Here is a 22,142-nt window from a genome sequence, read left to right on the forward strand (position 1 = left end):
AAAAATTACTGGTTCTTCTTGGCAACACATTTCATCCATCTATCCATCCATCCATCCATCCCATTTCTATAACCACCCAGCTAAATCCAGTGACTCAACTATATAATATGCTTGGCCAAGGAAAAATTTTCTTCCCATGAAAGTCCTCGGGCAACTTCTCTTGGCTATCACTCAGGGGTAATTTTTATTGTTGTTATTTACCTGCCCACAGAACTATCCATTCTGAATGACATCAATAGTCCAATGGCAAAAAGGAGGCCAAGTGTTAACTTGGCTATTCTTAGAGGGATAGCCTGAAGTCTGCAAACTATGCCTTGCCATGTATTCTTGTAAGGTAATTGGTGGTGGATTCTTCCATTAGATAAAAAGGAATCCCACCTTCAAAATGTAAGTGACAACAACATTATCTATGTTTATTGTTGAGGCATAGAAAAGCACAGCTGTGGGGTTAACATAATCCTGGCAGCATGTATTTTCCCACCCTCAATAGTAGGAAGAAAGGTCCTTAAAACAACCATCTGGAAGATCCCAGGCAGAGGAAGCAACCTAGAAACACATGGAAGATGGAGTTTGGCTGGCATGAAGTGGCCATTGGAGGGAAGTGGCTGTCAGCGTAGCTAATGGAGAAATGTCTAAGAGAGCATGTAGAGATCAAGACCAGAGGAACCAAGCAATACAGCACAAATGAGGAAGAAAACTAGAGTTTAAGCAATAGAGAGTGTGAACGGTGCTAAATTATGTGGGCATTGGAAAGATCTGAGAGAAGGGTTAATCAGCTGAGGAACATTAATTCTTGCTTTAAGACTTCAGTGACATCGTTGTGTCCAAGACATCTATTGGAAAGTAAACTGGGGGGGAACAGGATGAATATAGGATAAAGTGCATGCAAATAGAAGGGAAGTAGGTGTTACATTTCTCAGCGCAAGGCTCTGCCATAGATTCAAGTCCTCCACAATGATCCCCCAAGAGCAGGGGTCCCCAAACTTGGCAATTTAAGACTTGTGGATGTCAACTCCCAGAAGACCAGCATTGTTAAATCAAAAAGTATATAGGAGCTGGGAAAAATCCAACAGAATTGTTGGATAGTCAATAGCCAAAGCTTTGATTGGAATTGATGGGGAGGATGGAAGTATGTCTATATCTGAGCTGTGACAATGCAGACAACTATAAGATATCAACAAAGAGTGATAGCTTTCCTACATCTTTGTTTCCATATAGTCTCATATAGGAGAAGGAAATGGCAACCCACTCCAGTATCTTTGCCATGAAAACCCCATGGACAGCATTGTCCATGGGGTCACGATGGGTCACAACACAACTTCACAATTAACAACAACAAAGTCTTATATACCATATTTTTCAGAATATAAGACGCACTTTCTCCCCCCCCCTCCAAAATCTTGGTGCATCCTATACACTGAATACAGCATTTTTTGCTCCCGAAACTCTGTTCCTGCATCCCGTTTTTTGCAAAAATGGACGTGCAGAGGATTTGGAAGGCCTGAAAAGTACTCCTGTGGCCTGAAAAGGATAAAAATGAGAAAGAAACGGGCCCATTTTTCATAGAAACGGGGTTGTTTTTGCCCTCCCCATCCCTGAGGAGCACTCTACAGGTTTCCCAAACCCTCTGCATGCCTCATTTTTTGGGGAAAAAACGGGCCTGTTTTCATGAAAAACTGGCCTTTTTTGCTTGTTTTTGCCCTCCGCAGCCACCAGTTTGCCCTCCCAAACCCTCTGCACACCCCATTTTTTGGAAAAATGGGCATATTTTTGCTCATTTTTTGCCCTCCACAGCTTCCAGGAGTACTCTGCAGGCCTATCGAACTCTTTGTATGCCCCTTTTTCACAAAAAAATGGGGCATGCAGAAGTTTGGGGAGGCCTGCAGAGTGCTCCTGGCAGCCAGGGAGGGCAAAAACCTTTTTTTTTTACATTTACCTCTTTAAAATCTTGGTGCGTCTTATACTCAAGTGCATCTTATAGTCCAAAAAATATAGTAGATTTTTGTAGCCAGGTCAGGTATACCTAGTTTATCTTTCTTACATTATCTTAGCTTTTTTTATTCCTACTTAATTCACCTGTGTTGAGAAGAGGTATTTATGTTTTACTTCCTTCCCCTCTTTTAATATTTCACAATATAGTTGCCCAGAATATATTTTACTGGACATATAGTTTGGAGAAAACATTTTATAGAAAAGATATTTAGCTGCAGGATTATTTGCTGGCCATAATCCAGAACCATTTTTTTTTAAAATGTTTGCCTTATTATAATTAGGATAATATTTATAAAACAGTATCTTCTGATATGCAATAAAGCTAGTTTTGTATATTAGAAACATGACATTTCTTCAACTCCCAAATTATAGACTTTCCTGTTTAGAAAAGCAATATAAACATTTCTTGATTACATTACATGCTTTGCCTACCTGCTTTTATTCGGTTATGTTCTTTTTGCATGATGTTTTTCTTTATACAGAATGTTTAATTGCCTTTAGCTGCCTTCAGTGGTACATGCACATTAGAAGGGTATGACATAAACAATTATGTACAAAAATAAATAACTGAATAACACCCGTATTTTTAAAACTAGATGCAGTTATTTAAGGCATTAAACCCAAAAGGCTCTCTGGAAAAGTAACAACTTCACCTGCTTCCAGAATGGGGGTGTGGAGATACAGCTGAATTTCAGTAGGGAAATTCAATAAAGAAGAATTCTATGGCAGTATATCTCACCATGGCAAACTAATATCAAAATACCTATGATATTCACTAGTTGAAAAGATCAGTATATCCGAAATAGTACAAAATGAGAATGTTATTATTTAAGGAGATTAAACTCAAACAAGGTTATTATTCAGGGAGTTTATAAAGAAACAGAGACATGTCATTTGAAGATGCAGAATAGGCTATAATTTAATCTTGTACAAATGTATTTGTTTATATGGCTATCTTCTCCATCCGAAGACAACTGTAGCATCAACCTCCTTCCGATGACTTATGAGAAAGGATCATAGTGACAAATGGAGGGTTCCATGTGGGAGAGAATTAATATTTTGATATATTATCTTGCTGCAGAATTTCATATCCCTCCTGGAATGACATAAAAGATGTTAGAAGGATTAAAAGAGAAGCAAAACCATCATTCATAAAACTAAGTTTATACTTAAGGGCAGAATACATGAGATCATTCTATAGTGGCTATTAATATTGTTATCCCTGTTATGATATCCATAACCAAAAGTGGTATTTAACCATTACTGTTGAATTACAGGACATCATCTCCTATTGGACTATTAAGTTCCTAATTAATAATATTCTTCAGGCTTGTCTTTGTTAAAGTGGAAATCTCTTGCAAATCACTCACATTGCCCAGTTTCACTGTGCATCTTCTTTCCTCATTAACTCTGACAGTCATCAGGAGCCAAAGAGAGAAATAGTTCACAGTGCTTCAAATGCTAACGTATCTCAAATGATAAGGTCTGAACATAACAGAGGTGGAGAAATGAAGAAATGTCAAAGCCCTGCCAGATTGGGATAATATTCTTCAGATGTGTATTTGTGATTTTGCTGAGTACATCAAAATTTCAATTCTTCCATAGTGAAACTGAAGCTGATCAATTGAAGTTGCCTTGCTGTATATCTGAATCATGTCCAAACTCTGCTTAACTCATATGGACTTTCAGTGATTCAAATTTTTTTACTACCAGTTCTGTGGGCGTTGCTTGGTGGGTGTGGCTTGGTGGGTGTGGCAGGGGAATAATACTGCAAATCCCCATTCCCTCCTCACCCGCCAAATGGCTTTCCAGCTCCATTCTCCTGTGCAGGGCAACAAAAGAAGACCCAGCTGATTAGCTGGGACTCCAATCAGCTGGGAGTCAGGAGGCAGCAAATACATGGGGGCAGGGCCAATTCAGAGGTGGTATTTGCTAGTTTTCCAAACTACTCAAACTTTCTGCTACTGGTTCGCCAGAACTGGTCAGAACCGGCTGAAAAACACCTCTGGATTACATTCTCTTCAAACCCAGTTGATACAAAGATGGTCAACTATGAAAACTACATGAGGATGTATGAGATGTGTGTGTCAATGGACAACTGATAAAAAAGTAAAAAACAATGTATTTTTACTTAAACATGATTCTAAATGAATGCCTTTATAGATGACTTTGCAAAGCTGTGCATATAATTATTTTCTATATATCCTTAAATGGTGGTGCAGTAATTTCAGGACTGATGTATGTAAAAGCACTGTATTTGAAATAATATCAGGAAAATATTCAAATTATTTTTGTGTTATTTGATCTATGATGGTTCATTCACACTTAGTATCTTTCCATATATTATCGATATTTCTAAATTTATCCCAAGTGAAAGGAACTCAAATGTACATCTGCATCTTCATATACAAATAAATTGTACCTCCGTATGATACAATCTTTCATAAGAGATGGAATGGGAGGAAGAAGAGAAACAAATATACAGACTGCATATTTATGCCTGAATTTAGATAATGCAGATTGAAAACAAAATAATTGGCTCTCAAATCAGTTTACTAAAGGGTGTTTGTAAAGTGGTATTTTCAGTGGTGAGATCCTCCCAGTTTAACAACCAGTTTGGTGATTGTGTGAATTGTGTGCGTACTGTATGCACATGCGCATTATAAAGAAATCTTTACCTCCGGTTAAAGGAATAACAGCTGATTCGGCTATCCACTTTGCTGCGCTAATCAGCTGAGAAGATAAAGGTAAGAAAATTGTCCATGCAGGTGGGTGGGCTGATGTGATTGTTGGGGCAGAACAAAAACATCAAAAATACCTTGGGATTTATCCAAAATTTTAACAAGACACTCAGTTGCTAGTTATGAAGCATTCAATCACAATTATATTGATTGTGTAAGTCTTTGTTGCAGAGTCATGTAGTCAACGTTTTGCTGTAGTCATTTGTTCTACAAAACTGGACAAATGGATTTAGAGAGCAATTAACATCAAAATAAATTAAATCCAGTGATTTTGGGATACAAATAAGAAATACTAATGAACAACTTAATTAAAACTTATAAAGAAGTATCCTTATGCATTGGGACTTAAAATACATAAGAATATTAAGAAAATGAAATTCAATTTAACATATTAATTGTTGTCAGAATATGTTTTACAACGAACATGCTTCCAATCCCATATTCCCCTTTGATGTTATTTCCAAACGAGAGAAATAAACTTCTGAACCATTGCAACAAACCTCCTCCTTGATGTGTCCTTACTTCTTTCTATATGAATGGCACTAAAAAAATAAAATTCAATCTATCTTCTATATCCCACTTTTTCCCCCATGAAATAGCCCATGGCTTTATATGTGAGGCCACTGTAGTATAATCTTAGCACAAACCAAAGGCAAACATTCTTGTACAATGATTGCACTAAAATGTCATCTTTCCTCCTCTACTCACCTGGTATTTTACAAATCTTCAGGATTTCTCAAAAAGATAATGGATTTAGCGACAGAGAGATCATCAGCTACTGTATGTACAGAACATGGAGAAACAGATAGGCTCTGGATTGGCAAAGTTGTGTGACAAGTCTTTATATGCTCTTCTTATGTATTCAACCTACATGCTGAATATGTACAAGGGAAGCTGGACTGGACAAAAAGCTACACTACATGGATTCACCTATATACTATACCGATTCATTATGATCCTAGATCAATGATGACTAACCTTTTGTCCTTGGTGCTGAAAGCGTGAGCGACAGTGCGCATGCATCCACACCCATAATGCAATGTGTGCATGACAACCCCCTGTACCCGATGCCTCCCTGCGCATGCACGTGTGACCCACTGTGCCCCATTTTGGGCCTAGCAGGCCTCCCTGAAGCCTCCTGGGACCAAAAATGGGACATGGGGGGCACCCCCTCATGCTCTCCCCACCCTTCCCCCACATCCATGCATTAAGCCCCCATCCCCATGCATGCGTGTGCATCTCCCACAAGTGTGGCAGAGATCCAAAACTCAGCTGGCCAGCGGGAGGTGCACACGCAAGCGCGATGGAGTTGAGCTGGGTGACTGTTCATATGTCCATAGAGAGGTCTCTGAGTGCCACCTGTGGCATGTGTGCCATAGTTCACCATTATGGTTCTAGGTTCTTGGAAGGAACTCAAAGCTTATGAAGGCCAACACCAGCTAAAGAACTATCTGTGATTTCGTATTTTTTTGCATATTTTAATAACAGTGTATTACATTTATATGCTGCCAACTCCCAGTGACACTGCATTATGCTGTGACATTATCCTGTAGTCACAAATGCAAAGGATCTGCAAACTCTAGTTAAAAAAAAATATCAAGGTGCACAGTGAAAACAGCAGTAACCACAGGCAGAACTCTCAGGCTTAGATAATGGATATCAAAGTGATAGATCGCTTTGCCTTTTATGATCAATTAGTGCATCCAAACTAAAAGAGAAAACAGTTGAGAAAAACACTTCATTCTACCACTTAGTAGAACATCCAAACAAATATTAAATACCATGATGTGAATATATCTACAAAGATCAGAATTATACAAACTGGTATTCCCTGTGACGCTCTTCAGAAGTGAAGGTTAGACTCCGAAGAGTCAGTATAGGAAATGTATTATAATTTTGAACTTTGTTATTGGAGAAGACTCCTGTGGACAAAATGTATTTGAATATTGGGAGCTCGAGATGGTAGTTAGGCTGTTGGTTAGAGTTCTGAGCTTGGCAATTTGGTTGCAATCATTTTATCACCATTCAAGTTATCTGTGTTCAAAATGCACTGACAATGTCTCTTTGAATGGTGATGAAACATTTGCAACCAAATTGCCAAGCTCGGAGCTCACACCAACAGCCTATACTGTGATCAGTCAAGAAAACAAACAAATGGATCATTTTTTTAAAAAATCAACGCAGAGTTTTCACTCCTAGCAAAAATAACCAGGCTCAAATAATTCTACTCCAGATAATTATTTGAAGACTGGGTCTTATTTTCTTTTGATCCCGAAAAAATCTCTAGGGCTTCTTTTCAGGGAGGGGCTCCACTCTGGCTTCTATTTTGCCTTCAGAGATCTGGAGGTCTGTTATCAGAGAGGGCTTTCAGAGGGCTTTCAGAAAGGCCTTTGAAAGCAAAATGGAAGCCGGGGGTGCCACTCGTGTCAATCTGGTGTCCATTTCTCAGCCGCAGATGGCTTTCTGGAAGGCTCTGGTGGTGAAACAGAGACCAGGAGGATGCATGCAAGCAGCGTCACGTGGCCGCAGAGGAAGTGGGCTGCAGAAGGTGAGACAGATGTCATGGTGTGGAAGGCCTGGTAAGTAGGGCAGCTTACCCCCCCCCATTCCCCCTAGCTTAATGTTTACCTGCTCCCATCCCCGGCACCCCAGGGTGGGTGAGGTCTTAATTAGGGCTAATTTGGGGGGTAGGGCTTAATTTGCATGCATGCATTCAAAACTTGATAGGGCTTCTTTTTCGGGTCGGTCTTATTTTAGGAGAAACACAATAACTCTCTTGAGAAGGCTCTCATGCTGGGAAAGGTAGATGAAAAGAGAAAAAGGAGAATACTTTTCTAACCTGGTGGTTAGATTCAGTTTTAGTGATAATGAGTACACCACTGGAAAACCTGAAGCACCAGATTAGGGACAAATGGTAATAGAGAAAATCCATCTATGTTATTGCTAAGAGTTGACACTGATTTTATGAGAAATAATCAATCAACCTTATCATCAGCAAGAGCTTAGGACTGAATTTCTCAGTGTTCTGTGGAACTCATGAAATCTGCAGGAATGTGATGAGATTGCTTGATAAAAAAAGGTATTCTTTCAGTTATTTTTTTAAAAAAATACTAGAGATTTTTCTTCTTGATTATTGGATTTCTTTTTCCACTAACAGATTTTGTGTCCTTGGTCACAATCTGGCCTTGTAGATTTTAACACCAATAGATATTCCCTGACTACATCCCTATTATATTTGAACTAGAATTCTGTTTCTGCAATGTCCTCTTCTCAGAAAAGAAAGAGTGAAAATAACAGTTCTATCTTTTTGTGGTTTCCTTTAGCATTTTGTCATCTGCACAAAATAGCTGGTACATTTCAATTTTTCTTCCTCTCACATTAAATGCATCTGAATTTTAATCTTCCAGCAAACACTTATACAAATCTGAGCTACATGAATTTTTGTTCGTTTGATACCTGTATCATTTTCTACCTCCTATGAATTTTTTCAAGGTTCATATTTATATTATGTTCCAAAATAATCTGCTTTAAAGATTTTGCTCTGAGTTTTATAATTTGCAGGTGACCAAACCTCAGCATATTACCAGAAATATAAATTTATTTATATAGCCTGCATCACCTTTTATTCTTTTGTAATTGTTGCGCCAAGAATTATTAGCCAATCTGTTAAAAGTAAGTAAAAGTTTCTTTAAGAAAGGAAACCATATATCCTCTAAGAAAAAGAATATTTCATTATTCATTGATTCATAGAAATTTTCTCCTTGGCTGCTTGCCTGGAAGGCTTCACATATATCTGAATGTTATTTATCTTAATGGATCTGACACTTTCTCTCAAAAAGATTTCAGAGCATAAAGTTAGCAGATCTGCTAAACCTCACTGAAATTTTGCCTTTCTTCTCCTAAAGCAGTTGAACTAGACAATCTTCCCCCATCTTTTGGGGGGGAGGGGGGGCAGAGGGAGAATGAATGAGAATAACTTTTATTGCTAGAACTAACATATAGGAGTAATTAATGTGATGTGTCTGTATAACAGGGCATGTATTGCATTTGTATGAATGAATATTCCATTCATGTTAAATTATTCAGCTACAAGCAATATATATCCAATCAGATTCAATCAATCAATCAATGTAACAAAGTTCTTAGCAACCTGGCCTGGATTTCTCCAATGAGTTACAATTGGTACACCTGATCTAATTAGTTATAACTACATACCTGAGCACCATAAAGAGGCTGACATATTTAATATTTTCACAGAACACCCCAACAGCTGATGGTAAATTATGTCCTACCATCAGATAATATAATCTACAGATTTTCTTGAGAATTCCCAATGTAGAATATGCCCACCATGATCCAGTTGTTTGGACAACAATCTCAGGTACCTAAAATCTTGTCCTACTCTATCAGTTCTCATTTATATATCATCTGTTTCATTCATGTCCCTTGGTCTTTATATTTTAGGAGTTAATGGTCCACACTTCATTTATGCAATAAAAGACTAGAGCACCCCAAATTCTCAGAAGTGCTGGCATAACTAAGAACACTGTTGCATAATGTTTAACCAGTAGCTGCACAGAGTTTGTTGTAACATGAGCAGCTATATAAATGTTTAAAATAAACAATCTTCATCCAAAAATAAAGTGCAATATCTGACCATCGGTTTAGACAAGTGGTAACTAGAAGAGGCAAGCTATGAGCCATTGAATTTATTCCTAAAAGGACCATCACGATTCAAACTTGAAAGGACAGATTGGTTGGAGGGTTAAATGTAATGGCTGGAGAGCTGTAGAAGTGTTGGAGTTGTTGTCACCTTGGATAAGATAAATTTAATTAATATAGGAACAAGAAGGAATTGTAAAGTGATATAGGATCAATTTTTGTTCACCAGGCATTTGATATATTGATATTGATCTTGCAGGTCTATATCCTTCAAGCTGCAATTTTTAAATGAGCAATTGGAAAAGTAAGTAAAATACCCAGGGCTTTAAGTAAATAGCAAAGCCATTTGATTGACTGATGACAACAGCAAACAAGCAAAATTGCTCTTTGAAATAAGAGGTGCTATCGTTTGCTCTGTGTATGTGTGTGTGTGTGTGTGAGTGAGGGGGAGAGAGAAAGAGAGAGGGAGGGAGAGGGAGAGGGAGAGGGGGGAGAGGGAGGGAGGGGGGAGGGAGGGAGGGAGGGAGGGAAAGTGAGAGGGAGTTTTTAAAGGGATTGCTTATACATTTGGGTTTGGGTTTTTTGCCTATCTGTGATTCTAGCTAAAGATATTTAATAGTTTTGATCTTAGCAAGCTTTATTTCTCTTCACCACTACACAGTTTGGCTATATAAAATGGGATCTGTTTTACATATTTAATGACCCACATTAGTGTCAGTTTTTTTAGATAATAGGATGCTGCAGATGGCTTGCAGTAACTATTCCCTGCTTCTAAAATCTCGCATGAAAGATCTTGGATGTACTAGTCACCAAGGTGACCTTGAATCTAATGTAGGTTAGAACTGTAGTTCTTACTCAATACTCTTTCAGTCTAAACTTTATCTTACTGTATAATGTCTACTTAAAAAAATATTATATTTATGTGTATAGTACCTGAAATCGCAGAAACCTTTACTATTTCTTAAGGAATTCATAGTGTACTAGACTTAGTATAGACTGTGGGATTGGTGAAGAGAAGAGAAACATTAGCTATTTGCCTTCAGGGTTTCTAATCCTTTTGTGTGCCTGCTTTTTTTAACAGTGCCCTTCCCTTCTTCCAGTTTTAAAATGAATTCTTTTAAACTGCTATAGCTATATATGAAATTCACTGAAAAGGGCAACCAAAGAAAATGTTCCAATATTATTGGCATTGATTCAACTCCAATACTATCCTTCAAATAACATGGGCAACAAGTATGTTTTCAGACAACACATATGTGACATAAGTATGGTGTCTCTAATACAATGATGCTATAAATTCAGGCACAGAATATTTATGAAATATAGAACCTTGTCCTTTTACAAAAAAGGGGATAAGCAGGGAATTGCACTACCACTTCTTCCTATTGTGACAGAACATTTTGGAACAATTTGTTTTTAGATGCTAGTAGGCATTTCAAATTGTTTAGCTATTTAGCCGCAGTACAATTCCACTGTGCAGTTGAAGTTGCCTAAAATTAGTTTTTAAGATAGACTTTTAGCTAACAGGTTCTTATAGAATTTAGGCTAACAGTGAAGAGCTTTCATTTATTCCTCTCTTAAACAATCTCAAAGTTAATAAACATATGATTCAGGGTAAAATAATTCTGTTTCATAATAATTATATACTGCAAATCCTGCTATATGAATCTCCAGGATTATAGCAACTTCTCTATCATATTTAAACTTTAAAAATGTGACTGTTATAGATTTTCAACTACTTGTATCTTATTTTTCAGACAATTGTGATTAAGAAGAGTATATTCATTGCATACATAAATAATCTGATAATATTAATTCAAACCCTGTGCAAATATTATAAATATTATTAAGTATAAGATTAATGTATTCACTATGTCCACATTATTCACATTTTGCTTCTCCTTGTATCAGTGCAAATTAAAAGTAAAACAATGTCAGTCTCATGGGTTAAATGTCATCAGCTTTGGGTTTTCTAAAATAATAGATTTCAAAAAATAATTCTACATCAAATAGCCTATTCTTTTTGTATGTGTGGTGGTGGTGGTGGGTATTGACTGAGAAAAATGTTTTGTTCCCTTAGAATAACCTACTCTATCTGGTATGCTTTAGATCTGTTCAAACAAAAATTCCAGCCAAGCTTTCTTATTAATCTAATGTACCACAAGGGCTTTGTGTGGGTGGGTGTGATCCTTTTCATAATTGATATACAAATTAATATTCAATTTATTTAAGATTTTTTAAAGTCAAATTTATATAGTTGCCCATCTCACGCAAGGTAGCTCTTGGCATCATGAAATAAATCAACTTTCAAAGCTCCTATAAAAACAATTAAAATAATTGAAGAATTAACGTAAGTTAAAAAGAAAATTGCAAGGAGGTTAAATTAAGAGAGCACAGTCAGAGTGCAGGCTTTGTGCTGTCAAAGAATCCCAAGGCCTGATGAAGAAACCATGTTTTGAGGGCTGTTCAAAAGGCCGAAAGGGTTGAGTTAACGTTACCTCAGGGGAGATGATGTTCCAGAGGGATATAACACAGAAGCAAGGCTAATCTCTTGAATCCCATTAGATAGAACTCCTTAACAGACAGTTCCTGCAATATACCTCTCCTGTAGTACCTGATAGGATAGGTAGGTCAGTCAGGGAGAGGTGGTTTCTCAGATAACCTATCAATGTCATAAAAGGATTTATGGGGTCCTGATCATGAAATAACAGGTCCTGGTCATGAAATAACAAAGCTAGTTACATTATTCATCACTTCACCCAACAATCAATCTTATGTTTATAAGTCACCCAGAGATTTTTGTAAGCTGCTCAGAGTCATCGCTAGATGATATAGGTAATTTAATATAAATAAATATTTAGCATTCTTCAAATGCTCTTTTCCATTGCTTCACATGCTGTTTTTATAAGACCCTACTCACTCACTAATAGATCTCTTCTTGCCTAAATTATGGTTAAAATCTGATTTGAGTAGATGTAAACTGCAGATCTCGTTTACTAAATTCCACCAATGTAAGTAGAAACTAATTTCATGACCAAAATAATATAATAACACTTACACCTATAAACTACATGGCATAGCAATTTTGGTCATAAATTTTGATTCAAAATAATAGAAGCACATTAAGGTTTCAATAACTTTATTCTTTCCCAAACTATATGAAAACTTTGCTACTGGCCACCCATTATTAAAATAAAATAAGGAATGATCTTCTATTTTAAATAGACTTAAACTAATTCTTAATAAGACCAAATATTGGGAAGAGATCAATTTCATGCATCATTACATAGTGCATTTGATAGATTGTTTTCTGATTTTTTTAAAAAAAAATCAGGCTAAATAAAGCATAGAAAGAAAACTGTTGTACATGTTTGAAACAATGTGGAACCCATTTTGATTTTTCAGCAGGGAATTTTCTGCTTTTCCTGGTCAAGTTATGCTTCATCTCCTAATACATTAAGCAGCAGTTTCCTCATAATTAAAAGGCTGATTTCTGGGTGTACTGCAAGGCCTAAGTGAAGTTCACAGTCATTCGATAAAGAAAATGTAAAGTTACAGATGGTCAAGCTGTTTTAGTAGATTCCAAAAAGCCTCTTTAAATAAAGAGAAATTAAAAAAATAACTCCTGCAAAAACCTCCATATGAAGGAAGGATGTAATTCATTACTTAAGATCAGGCAGGAATTTGAATCTGGAAGGCATGTTCACAGCTATGTTTGCAAAGCTTTCAAACTCCAGCTCTGGCAGTAGTCAATGTAGCACATTGTAAGATAATTCTCATTGTCCCACCTACCTGAAAGTTGTAGCAATCTCAGAGTTAAAACCTGGGAGCCAAATATACTTACTATGTATCTGAATAGTAAGTTCAGAAATCAGTTACGGTTCAGTTACTAAAACTATCAAATCAGCAGGGGTGGGCTACTGTAGGTTCACAAGTGTTCAGGAGAACCTCTAACTAAGATTCTGTACAGTTCGGAGAACCCTCAAATCCCACTCCTGGCTGGCCCCGCCCATCCCTCCCCTCCCAGGAGTCCCCACGCGACCCGTTTTGGATGCAGGTAAGTGTAGGGCACATGTGGAGGCTCAGGGAGAGCAAAAAGCAGGCCTACTGGAAGTTCAAGAAGTTCCAGAGAGCCTCCGGAGCTTGGAGAGGCCATTTTCACCTTCCCGGAGGCTCGAAAAAAGCCTCAGGAGCGGGGGAAGAGCAAAAATCCCGGCCCCCGGCTGTGGTGTAGGAGGCTGACTAGGCCACGCCCACCATGGCCATGCCCACCCAGCAACTGGGCAGAGAACCCCTTGCTAAAAAATTTTGAAGCCCACCCCTGCATCAAACTCTTCAGACTAACTTGGACATTTATTTTTAGAATTTCCTCTTCCCCAAAGGGAACATTTGGATAAGTTTCTGAATCAATGCAAAATTCAGAAAAATGACCACAATCCAGCGCTTTCTGGCTCTCATACATCCTGTTACATTCAATAGTGGAGGAAATAATATGTCTTGGGCAGAAACAGAAGAAGAAGAAAGAAGACTGTCTTCCACAAAAATATTCAGAAGTTAACCTCTGAGGTATTTTTTCTCTTCCAGAGCTTCTTCACTTCCCACTACTCTATTGGCTGCAATGGAACCATACTGCATCATTAGGACATTCAGAAAGGAAGAAAGAAAAATCCAGAGGTTCCTGAAGCTAGGAATATTTTTTCAATTCATATTTTAATCCATGTCTAAAGAATACTGAGACTTTCTCTCTTCTGTCACAATGCAGAGACTTCCAGCTCCACACTTTTCTTTTGCTATAATTCCTACTCTTAACAAAATCATTTTCACTGGTAGCCACTGTGGGTTTTATTCCCTTGTTCTGACCTTAAGGCTCATTAACCTGCAGCAACCACTTGCCTAGATGGATTACCAGAACAGTTTTAGCCATGCCAGAGTAAACATCTCTCAAATTAAACTCTGAAAATGATGGTTGGTAAAGTGCCTGGGTATGGAAGTGCAGCAAGCTGATGCAAATATTTCCAAACAGAAAGGTAAGAAATTTATGAGTAGCCTGCATTATCCAAGACTGGAGACAGATTAGGCTGTAAAACTGGGAACAAATGGCAAGCTCTTAGAAGCAAACAGATTGCATCCAGAGATAGGGAAAGGCAACATTTGCCAAACCATAGAAAACCCAGACAGTCATTTCCTGGTAGTCCTTGCTTAGTGGCTGCTTCAGACAGCTACTGTTCACAGTTACAACAGTGATAGAAAAGTAATTGTGCCGACATTTACACCTTTCAAAGTTATATAAAACAAAAAACAAAAAAAGCTATAAGCACAGTCGTGATCATATATTTTTTCTCGTAGTGACTGCTTTGCTTAACAACCACGTTGCCAGCCCAATTATGATCACTAAAAGAAGGCTACCTGTAGCATAAACAGCATGATAACTTTCTTCCCTACTGCTACAATCAAACAGAGTGCATAGGTCATAATACTTTGGGACCATTTCAGTCCCTGCTGTCTCATTTCAGCCATCTTCTGACAATGGCAGCATTCCAAAAGGAATGCCTGGATACCAACTGATTTTTTAAGTTCCAGGCCCAGCTGCTAACTCTTCTAGATAGACCAAATCTTCTAGATAGATCAGAAAAGCAAATTCACACGAAGGCTAAAATTAATTAAAATTGATCATAATAACAGAAACTTGCAAATCTGATTGTGCTGTCCCTCCTCCTCCTCTTTCTTATATTTCAGTGGATTAGTAAGACATCTGCCCAAGTCATGCCAATGTAATCATGTTTTTCTAGACTTTAAAAATGTTTTAGCCCAATGATGGCTAACCTTTTTTGCCTGCCATGCCAAAAGCGGGGAAAGCGCAGGGGGGTCGTACGCAAGCATGCACACCCATAATGCAATGCATGCAACAACACCCCCTGCACATGTACATGCAACCAGCAGCCCCACCCACTTTTGGCATAGTGTCTTTACCCTCCCTAGGCTCAAGAGGCTTTCTAGGAGCCTGGTGAGGGGATAAAAAACCTCTCTGCATCCCGGAGGGAGAAAAACGGACTTACGGGGAATCCAGAAGTTTGGGAATTGTGACTTCTGGTTTGTCCGTAGGGCCAATTTTTGCATTTCAGAGCTTCAGATAAGCCGCCAGAAGGCTTCTGAAGCTCTGAGGGTTAAAAAACAGACTCTTAGGGCTGGTTTTTGTCCTCTAGAGCCTTCAGGGAAGCCTCCTGAAGGCTCCAGAGGGCGAAAAACAGTCCTACAAGCAAACCGGAAGTCTGTTCCTGAACTTCCAGTTTGCCCGTAGGGCTGATTTTTCATGCTCCAGAGGAAGCCTCTGGAGGGTGAAAAATGGCCTCAAAAGAAAGCTGAAGTCAACTGGCCAGTGTGCGCATGCACACTGGAACTGACAGGAAAATACCTTGCATGCCCTAACAAATGGCTCCATGTGCCATCTGTGGCATGCATGCCATAGGTTTGCCATCACAGTTTTCACCTCTTAGCTCAGGTAATAGTTCCTGCATATCTCCATCAAAGTGATTTCCTTAATCTCTACATCAGTTGCTTGGGAGTGTGGGACTGAATGATTAAGAGTTAAACAATAGCATTTCCTAGACACAATACTGTTGATGGGGTAAAGGAAAGAAAATGAAAGGAAAGGAATATTATTTAGAACTGGCCATGAAAAAATTCACAAGAGTACATTATAAAATTGTAACATTTCTTAATTGTGTTGGCAGGATTATAAGCCAATTACATATTATAATCTTTAATGGCAATAATCATTTAACAGTTTAATCCTAATGGTGGTTTATTGTCCTCTTTTCCCAGGATATATGAACTGAAGAAACAAAAGGAATGGATGCTATTCCTGTTGTTAGCTACTGGCTTCATTATTAAAAGAGTAGAATTCTAAATACGTATATCTTACTGTGGATGGGTTATACTTTAAACTTTATTAAATTAATTTGGCAAAAAAAATGTAATACTATAATTCTTTCAAAATTTCTATGATCAAATATGCCCATCAGATTAGAGGATGAATTCAGCAGAAGAAAACATCAAGTTGTGATATTGGAAATTTTTTAAAAGGCCAACCAATGTTTGGCCTTAATACTTAGAGAAACCAGTACCCAATTCCAGTAGGTATTGGACCAGTAGGAGGTCCCCAAAGCAACGGACTGGAATACCAATTGAAAAACAATCCCAGAAACAAGCAGTGGCAAGCCATGGCTCTTACCAAGAAAGCAAGGTGAATATATTCATTAATCACCAAAAGTCAATCTCAATTCAAGGGAGAGTTCACTTTTTATTCATAATAGATTGCCATTTTAACTATATGCTTTTGCTAATTAACTCTTGGTATTCAATTAAATAATGATGCTGATATCTATCTATCTATCTATCTATCTATCTATCTATCTATCATCTATCTATCTATCTATCTATCTATCTATCTATCTATCTATCTATCTATCTATCTATCTATCTATCTATCGATAGATCGAAGTGTGTGTGTGTGTGTTCCAACATATCTCTGGAATGCCTCGAGCAATTTCAACCAAACCTGGTACACAGATGACCTTCTCTCTAGAAAAATACTGTGGGGGTAAGATACCCCTAACACAACTTGTGGGGGGGGGGGTGTTATAGCCTGTTGTGCTTTAAAATGACTTCTACTGTACTGCTGTAAAATGGCTTCTACTGTACTGCTGTAAAATGGCTTCTACTGTATTGCTGTAAAATGGCTTCTACTGTACAGCACAGTGGAGTTGACATGGTAACGGTTTCACAGTACTCCACAAGGGGGCTTCCTCTGGTTAAGGTGGATAATCCAACATTACAAATTATGTTTGCCCCTATAAATAAATTCCCGGGCAATGCCGGGTTATCAGCTAGTTCAGTTTAAAAACAAGGAGAGACAAAATATTGTTATTTGACTATGGAAAAGGATGGGGAGGATTCATAGAAGTACTAATACTTCTGCCCATTTTACATGGTTTATGTGCCCAAGATCTTGAACGCTTATGCCCTATCTATATTGATCTTTACCAAACCGTATAAGACGTACCTCAGCTTTACTATTATTATTTGTACCATTAAGTTGCTATTTCACTTGTTGGGCTACCCAGTGAGAGATGTATAAAATTCCAGTTAAGTACTATCCATGGCATTTCCAGAAGAAGACACAGCCAAGTCTCCTCCCTTCCTACTTCAGTTTATTGTCCCCAAAAAAAAAACCCTCCTAACCCTTTCACATCTCACTTCATTCAAGCTTCCTATCTCCTAGCAAGCATTTTGCACATTGTTACAGATGTTGCAAAGTGAGGCTAAAAATAGCAACCATTGGCACAGCGTAAAAAATGTTTCATGATATTTAATGTAAGCTGAGGTCTCTGAGATAATGCAATATCTAATCTTATCTTTCTGTAATAAAGATATAAATATGATAACCCCTTTAAAAAGAGCCACACGTTGTGCAGGCAAATCTACATCATGATTTTGATGTAGATTTCAAAAATTTAACTCTGCTTGTTTAGTTATTTGCTCTCCGCAAAACCATTGTTACATGTTTAGGGAGATAAAAGGGACAGCCCACTTATCAATTTGTGTAAAATGCAAATGTTATTCCATTGGTCAGACTATCATGACAGTTTGCCAAATATCCCAAATTATTTTAGCATCAAAACTACGGTTCCAGAATTGTAATCTGCAACACTGTGACTCTCAGCAGTTTTATAAACCATCACCTGAAAGCCAAGAAGCTCATTAAATGAATCATTAGATGGCACTTTCAAAATGATAAAAGCAGACAGCTCTGAATTTGAAAAGCAAGGTCATGGGCATCCACATCTCTGGCAAATGATGAACGCTTGATATTTTTTAGCGCCGAGGGCAACTATAAGCTGGCATAACATTAAAAGACATTAAAGCTGCAGCCAGCCTTCATACATATAGTTATCAAAAATGCAACCAGTCCCAAATTTGCTGGTTACAGAAATCAAATGATATAACTCAAATGCTGTTTGACAAATATGCAGGAAACAATTACATCCTAACAGAACAAAAAACACGAAGTGGCAGAGGAAGTTAAAGAATACTTATGATTTCAGCATATGATCATTATATAGCAGAACTGTCTGTGTGGTTTACTTTGTAGAACAAAGAAATAGCAGAACAAAACAAAAGTTTCAAATGCAAAAGGGTGTAAGAACGATGCAGTCTCATTCCTAAAACAAAATTAACAGTAGCTAAAGCCGGGATGGCCCTATGGAAATAAATCCTTTCCAAAATGCTGCTTCTTAGTTTTCAACAATGAATTAAGAATTTGACTCAACGTTTGAAACCCTTCTTGCTGTTCCAGTGACTAGGGGGCTAAAAAAAAAAAGAAGGTACTTTATCCAGCATTCTTCCTTTGTCAATGGCTGGGCTCTTATGTAGGCAGGACATGTCTGATTATCTGACTTTAAGTTTTTAAACAGAAGATTAGAGAGGAGGAGGAGGAGGAGGATAAAGAGGAGGGGAATAAGAAGAAGAGGAAGAGGAAAAGGGGAGAAATAGACATGCTGAACAGAAAGCATCCCCTTGTTATTAACTTTTTAAAAAGAATGCTTCTATATTTTATACAGGTCCTGTAAGTATTCTTATTTTGTGTTTGTGTGTGTGTATTTGTGCTTAGTTTGAAAATGTATCAATTTGTCCAGAAAAATAAAGGCAGAATTGAAATAGTAAAGAGAATTTAGGAAAGGCTAGAAAAGATGGAATTACTTCAGCTGTTTGCATGTAGGTTAATGGCTGTTTGTGACAGGAAATATCTACTACAGTAGCCATTTTGTAATATTTAATATTAAAGGGAATATTAGCTGCCCAGAGTTGATAAATTGCCATAGAAACTGAATACATAAATAAATAAATAAAATCCCCAAATTGTCATTTTGTGAGAGGGTTCTCAATAAGCTCACAAAATTCTGGTTAGGCCTAGTGACGTAAAAGTTTATCTGTCGTAGTGACAAGCTACCATGTATTTATGTCTGGTTGATTTCAGTTTAATATGATGTTAGAACCTACTGAGATTGGTTTTCTACATATTTATTTGTGAATTTAGAATTAAATCAGAACCTCAAAACATAGACTAGAGAATCTGCGGTTGGCTCAAATGACAACAGCTGCATTGTACTGTAACCTCCACTGTTTATTGGCACACATGATTGCCTCACATACACATATACAAAAGAGGCAGAGCTGCCATGATAACAGCAGACCACTTTCATCCATTTGATGAAAGCATGAGATTCTGAAGATGCCTATGATTGTAGCGTATTCCATGATGGTTGAGGCAAAGTTTTGGGTGATGTTTGAACCCAGTTAGTCACAACTCTCCTTTAAATTTTGCCTGGGATTCTGTCTTGTTACTAATTTACCTATTAAAAATCCAAGAATCTGTGATCAGCGTGCGCAATTTGCTTTTGATATTTTTGCTTCTTTTCCCCTACCTTCTCCAGACAATCTCCAGTTGAGGGCAGCAGGGGGCTGAGTCTCTGCCTTGTTACAGGGTGGAAGAAGAAAGCTTCAAAGGAGCAAAACATCAGCCTCCTTGCCAACTAACTCTACAGTTTTGCCCCTTGGCTGATTGGCATTAGTCTCCCCCACACATATACAACTTGCTGCTTCTATATATTCCTCTTCACACTTCCCACTGCCCACTGTTTAAATTACACGTTTGTGTCTGCATCTGCATATCATTTTCATTTCAAGGGCTTTAAAAATGCATATTAAAGCTCTTGTTCTCATTATTTATGCTATTTTGCTTTTCCTTCTATTGCTTCATTGGATTTTAACTGATATTATTAAATTATTTTGTTTTTAAATATTGGAATTGGGCAGGAGAGGCCAAGCTAATTAAATGTCTACATGAGTAACACCGCTTGTGATTAAATCAATCCTTTCTATGAATGGGTCTGAACTCATTTTATCTAGATTAGAAAGAATGGATTTATTGGCAACAAAAATATATAAATTATCAAACCGACTGCTAAAGCATGCTTGTACAAAAGAATTTAACATTCACATTTGGGCTGCTGTATAGTAGCTTGATTGATTTGATTTTTCTTTCATTGAATTCTACTCTACTTTCTTTCTCATCGTCTCCATTCTTTCAAGCCTCATATATATTCTTTTTAAAGAAAGAATAGACATATAAAAAAGTTCATTCTACTGTATATTGTAGATTAGCATTAAAAAAGGAGGGTTTTGCTTAGGAATGCAACAAGAGATAGGAATATATTTTTGTCCCTTTATTTTTCTCAGTAAGGCAAACCTTTGCCCTATTGAAAATATGCAAACAGCCACATGTAATTTAGAAGGTAAAGTACTAGCCACTTTTAGTTATCTGCCTCCTTATCCAAAAAGGATACTGTATTATTGATGCATTCACATATCTCTCATGCTAGGCTTCATGTTTCCCTACCTCAGAAAGTAGCTCAAGGGTAACTCTGTTCACCTTTTCAAATCAAGCATAATTTCCAAGGACAGCCAAAAAAATTAGCACTTGAGGCCAAAAAAAAAAATCACTCAGGCCCAAGCCTTGTAATAAGACAGAATCTGTTGCTATTTTACAATACCCAGACTTTGCTATTTGATGTAGCTTTACATTCTACTAACTGAAATCTATTTGGTCTATTCCAGTGGTCGGCAAGCCGCGGCTCGCGAGCCACAAGCGACTCTTTACACATTTTAATGCGGCTCTTCTGTGTGCCGGATTATTATCCTCCCTAATCATTGTGGATCGAAAAGAAAAAAGGGAAAGGGGCGCTTGTTTTGAAGCGCCCGCTCCCCTCCCTCCTCTCGGGCACTTCAAAACAAGCGCCCCTTTCCCTTTTTTCTTTTCGACCCACAATGATTAGGGAGGATCCTGAAGTCGGGCGGGGACAAGAAGCGAGGAGGCTCCTTTTTTTTTTCTGCCTCCTCGCTTCTCGTCCCCGCCCGACTTCAGGATCCTCCCTAATCATTGTGGGTTGAAAAGAAAAAAGGGAAAGGGACGCTTAAAGTTTCAAACAGTAGAGCAAATGCTTCAGAGGCAACAGTTTTCACGGGGAATTAGAACAGAGAGCCCTGGAGTTTCGCTGCCCACCCGGTCAGACCTCGCTTTCCTCGCATGATTGGCTAATTTGCTACTGCCCGGCTCCCCGGTTAGATTTTTGCTGGGAGGGGGCGGGGGGGAAGCTCCTTGGCCTCCGTCTCTTTTTCTCCCTCCTCGCTTCTTGGGGCTCCACCAATGGGGGAGCAAGGCCCAGCACCAGGCTTTGGGCTAACACGGGGGTCTGCAAAGTTGGCTGTTTTAAGACTGGTGGACTTCAATTCTCAGAATTCTGGGAATTGAAGTCCATCAGTCTTAAGAGCCAATTTTGCAGATCCCTGGGCTAATATGATTGATGCCCTTGGTGGACTTCAATTCTCAGAATTCTGGGAGTTGAAGTCCACAAGTCTTCAAGCTGTCAGGTTTGAAGACCCCTGGGTTTTTTTTCTAAAGGGTTAGGGGTGCAAGGATCTTGTAACTTGACAGCTTTAAGACTTGCATGCTTCAAATGCCAGAGTTTATTGAAACTAAAAACAGTGTACCATCCTATGTATTTTCGGTTTTAAAAATGTGGCTCTCAAAATAAATTTCAATCGTGGTTTTGGCGAGATTTGGCTCAGTTGAAAAAAAAGGTTGTCCACCACTGGTCTATTCTATTCTACCCACTGAAATCTATTTGG

General features: G+C 38.0%; 1 long non-coding RNA gene across 1 annotated transcript in view; it reads right to left on the reverse strand.

Moving 5' to 3' along the window:
• Positions 1-2,633: 2,633 nt before the first annotated feature.
• LOC309390174 overlaps positions 2,634-22,142 on the reverse strand; it is a 55,787-nt gene continuing 36,278 nt past the window's right edge. Inside the window, exon 3 of the long non-coding RNA XR_014175082.1 lies at positions 2,634-4,948. This is a non-coding gene — a long non-coding RNA (uncharacterized lncRNA). The remainder of the gene's footprint in view (positions 4,949-22,142) is intronic.

Source organism: Natrix helvetica, assembly GCF_964273705.1.
Source record: "Natrix helvetica genome assembly, chromosome: 1".
Classification (NCBI taxonomy): Eukaryota; Metazoa; Chordata; class Lepidosauria; order Squamata; family Natricidae; genus Natrix; species Natrix helvetica.